The sequence below is a fragment of the Octopus bimaculoides genome, chromosome 2 (genome assembly GCF_001194135.2).
Source record: "Octopus bimaculoides isolate UCB-OBI-ISO-001 chromosome 2, ASM119413v2, whole genome shotgun sequence".
Lineage (NCBI taxonomy): Eukaryota > Metazoa > Mollusca > Cephalopoda > Octopoda > Octopodidae > Octopus > Octopus bimaculoides.
The window spans coordinates 36,920,268-36,925,157 of record NC_068982.1 but is presented as its reverse complement, the minus strand read 5'-3'; the positions used below and the strand labels follow the sequence as shown (position 1 = coordinate 36,925,157).

Here is a 4,890-nt window from a genome sequence, read left to right as displayed (position 1 = left end):
GAAAGAGAGAGAGAGAGAGAGAGAGAGAGAGAGAGAGAGAGAGAGAGAGAGAGAGAGAGAGATACAATGAAATATCATCTTAGTAACAAGAGTGTGATCTCTGATACATTTGCTCAAGCATACACTGGCCCAGTTTTTATTACTTCCATGCTTGCTAACATCAACAATAGTTTGTCATCTACAAAGGATTTGAGGAAGACCTGCACTTTTTGTGGGGTCTAGGCTCAACTAAATCTTCAGTTCTATTGCTCTCTTTAAGGTACACTTATCAAAATACAAAGCTTCCAGGACAGCTTAGTATAAACATCAAAGCCCCTTTGCTTAGTGTTTTATATAAAACATATTTACTTAGGATAGTTTCTTTGTTGTTTTTTCATATGTCAATATTCATATTGGGACATAGTGATCAGATGTCTGGATCTCTTGTTCAACTTTTGAGGGCTGCCAAAATATATATACTCTGATCAAGGCACTTCTTTCATGTCAAGGGTTTAAAAGATTATCTCTCCCAGAGTTGACTTGCATCAATTCATACTAATCTGTATTACTCTATTAAGAATGAACAAGCAGAAAGATTCAAAGGTACCATATGAAGGTACCTTTAGAGAAGTGTTGGGAATTGGTGTTTTTTCAGGTACTCTTCTCCCAAAGATTACCATTATCTACAGCATCAATTGCTACATCCCATGAATGTTTCTTTGCTTTTCAATGCCACTCTTCCTCTGGAAATTCACTGTTCTCCTGGCTAAATACTCCTAAGGAAATTTATGAGCAATAAGAACAAACCATAAGTAAATCAAGTTGAACTTCTTGATAGTAATATAACTTGTGCTAACATCAAGTCTCTAGATGGACAGCATCTAGTGTTTCTGTTCATGACTTGCTACTTTATCTTGAAGACCAGACAATCCCTACCTCTCCTATTGTGGAACAAAGTATAAGAAACCTGACAGTGCTAGGGACCAAATGATAGAGAAGATATGATGTGGAGGAAGATGAAACAACAGCTCTACAGGAATTAAGGAGATCCAGCCTTATATTCAAACCTTTCAATCGATATGGGTGAAAGTAATCCCATAAAATTGTATGATTCTGGTAAAGATTTTCTGAAAGAGAAGAATGTAATAATACTATTATTTAATGTGCATATGTGTGTATTTCCATACTTACAACCAGAACTGAATATTACAAGTGGAGGTAGTCCAAGTGGCCATAGTAATAACACATACAACAATATGATATTCTGAACTATAACAAAACAACTGAGTTGACTAAAGCTTGAAAAGCAGTCATCAAGTTCTTTTGTTATCACTACAAGTGTCAAGACAATGTTTGCCATTAAGATGTTAATAATTGTCTAATTTAGAAAGGTTATATCAATCTGAAACTCTATCCCAAAGATTCACCGTATCTTAATTAACAATACAAATATAACTTGAGTAAAAGTAGATAGGAAAAAAAAAATTGCAGCATTTCAACTGTAAATACAGAATATCTTCCTTTCTATAAATTAGTAATTTTTATCTGTTTATCTGATTAGTAATTCTATTTGAAGGAAGAAAAAAAAAAATGACAAATGACCATATCAAATTCTGGATGGGTGGGTGGAAATCTTTTATCCTGAAAATAATAATAAATAAATAACAATAAACATCATAAAAGCAATGACAGTAAGTTCAAAGTCATTTTGAACAAAGTGTTAATTTATGCAAACAGAGAAGGCAGATCATGTTAACTGCTTTTGGTATTTGTGTCTGCAAAGAAATGTCAGAGAAAATAAGTGACCTACAGTTGTTAACAATGAACAGATGAAATATCAGCTAACAGTTTATATAGTAAGCAAGAGACCTTTATGCCAAATTTAGAAAAATAATTCTTTTCAGATATATTTGCAAAGTGTTTAGCCACTTAAATCTGACATGATTTTTATCATTTACAAAATGTATTTTCCAATTTAATGGAAAATCAGAAATAAGTTGGAGGATAGCAGAGGGAGATACATGCCAAACGTTATCTTCTAGAGGAATCAGAAATTATTTTTATGTCACTTATGAAACCTTTCTACAAAGAGAATATCTCTAACTAGTAATCACTCCTTGCTTGAATAAGAAGTTATAGTAATATAAAATTTGACACAAGAAACAGAGTTTATCAAAGATAAGAAAGGAAAATGAAATGCTGGGATGTGTAGCAAGAACAAAATGAAGAGGTGTGAGAGTAAGAGAAAACGAGAAACAGTGAAGTTGTAAAACTATGAAAAGGCAAAGGAAAAAACAATGGAGAGGTGAGGTTACAGGAATAATAAAGATTGAAACTATTTGAGGCAGAGTAGGAGAAAGAGTTAGGGAGAAGGAAGCTGATATATGACAAAGAAGTTAGGTTAATAGATAATAGGAGGGAATAGGGTTGATGAGAGGGAAGGTTACAAGTGCACATGACAGAGTTAGAAACTTTGCAAGATTCTGGGAAAGGGGAAAAAAAGTTACAAGAGGATAAGGAATTAAGAGCTAGCACAGAGAAAAACAAAAACAAAAAAAAGAGAGAAAAGATAGGAAAAGAAAAAGTAATTGAAGTTATGAGAGAACAGAATGAGAGGCCATAGAATAGCAGAAGGAAAAAAGAAAAGGAAAACTAACAAGATATGAGAATGGATAGTTAGGAGATGATATAGAAGAATTTGCAATTAGAGGAAATGCTAATTATAAATAAAATGGGCCTACAATATAGAGGGCAGACAGACAGACAGAGAAAATTAACAGGAACAAAAAAAAAAAAAAAATTGGATACATTTTCTACACCCAAGTAGCTGGGGATTCATTTTATTAATGTGGAAGTCATTAATATAAAATAAATGCCTACTAAATCAAAGCAACATTTAACAAAATATGACAACTTAGCAATTTGGAAACAGGAAAATGAAACATTAAATATGACAAAACAAAGTTATGAACAAGCTTATTCATCAGTTAAATATACTTATCATAATACAGCAGATGCAAAATTCAATATATCTCAAGTCTTAAAATATCTACTCCATCAAATAAATGAATTAAATATGTACATTAAGAGATTTTAATAGTGAGGTCATAATGTTGATACATATTGGGAGTTACCAATAAATATTCAAGAAAATGTTTCTAAAATTCATACATTCGCTTTACAGGCATTTGGATTTTAGGTTCAGTCCCACTGCAAGATACCTTGTCCAAGTGTCTTTAACATCACCAAACCAAACAAAGTGGAATTGGTAGATGGAAACTGAAAGTAACTCATGTGTGCATGCATGAGTGTGTGTGTGTGTGTGTCTAATATGTATATGTTCATGTCTCCTTGTCTTGACATAGTGCAGTAGTTGTAAATGAGTAGCACTGTCATACAAGTTGTGTAATTTGTTTGCAATCTTCTATGAAATCTTGTTCAGTTGTGTTGTTCATGACTGAAGAATTACAGAAAATATAACCTTACTTGGAAATAAGTTAGGGTTAGCAACATGAAGGGCAATCAGCCTTATAAAATCTGCTGCAATGAATTTTATCTGACCCAAAATAAAACAATGAGGATATATTTCAGACACACAGACTGAAATCCTACAATGAACCATTCTAACTTTATATTAATGCATTCATAATTATTATTAAGGATTATTAAAGAACTGAAGCTGAAGCAAGCTTTATGGATGAAGTTATTACCTTTTTTTTTTAAAATGATAAAAATGACAAATCAAAAATAACTACACACCATTAGAGAAATCAAGATTAAAGGCTCGGAGCAAAGGATATACAAAATAGCTAGAAGAGAAGCTAGATATTAGGTACACTTAATAAGGGAAAAACTGAAAGTAAGAGATTTGCACATATTGTGTAATGTGAGGACCAGATATGTAAGAAGTATGAGAGTACTAGAGAAAACTGACACATTGTCAGGGAGAAGTGTATATTAAATGAGAATGGTGCTCTCTCTCTCTCTCTGATACTGAAAGAAAAAGAGGAATATAAATGCTACAATAATGAGGGGATCGCAAAGGAGAATGAGAGGAGAGGGACCTACCCCAGGTAAGCCCAATGGTGAGAACTGCCACTAAAGTTGACAGCTTTGCAGTCAAAAATACAATTAGGGATAAAAAAATAGCTAGACCATCAAGGATATTTGCTGTGAGGTTGAAAATTTGGTTAAGTAAGTTGCAGGTTAGTCACCTATATAATCAATGAGATAACCCAGGAAGGCACCACACACAATGACTGGAATAGCAATATCATTATCAACTGCTACAGGAGTAAAAAAGATGCAATTCAAGTTTATGTCAGAACAAGGTATCACCAGTATGTTCTTCCTAAGGAGAATAACTAGTCTCTCTAGCATTTGTTGATCTGAAGAAGGCATTAACAAAGTTTCACATTGTAATCTCGGTATTTCTAAAAATTAAAAAAAAAAGCAAAAACAAAAACAAAACAAAACAAGGATAGCTGAATGACTTGTGAGAACCATGCAAATCACGTACAGAGGTGTGATCAGCAAAGTGAGAGTTAGCAAAATATTTAGCATAAAGATTGGTGCCTATCAAGCCTCAGCTCTCAAACAAATTCCTATATGCCAACCAAGCTGGTCAATGACAGTATAGAAAAATGAAAGTATGACGGTGATGGAGTAAATTACTAGCTGTCACTATCATAGCGTAACCCCCGCAACCAGGTTGAGGATGACACAACAATGTTGATAATACTTTCTTATATAATGGAGAGGAGTATAACCTACTGAGCTGCTCTCTATACATGCCCGATACTCCTTTTACCAAAGATGATTGGTAAGCTACGGGATTAAATTGAAGATACAATTGATTATTGACAACATTATCACTCACACACACAGAGAGAGAGAGAGAGAGAGAGAGAG

General features: G+C 33.4%; 1 protein-coding gene across 5 annotated transcripts in view; it reads right to left on the bottom strand.

The window, feature by feature from the left end:
- LOC106873450 (dystrophin) overlaps positions 1–4,890 on the bottom strand; it is a 562,674-nt gene that overhangs the window by 514,579 nt on the left and 43,205 nt on the right. The gene's annotated exons all lie outside the window — the stretch shown is intronic.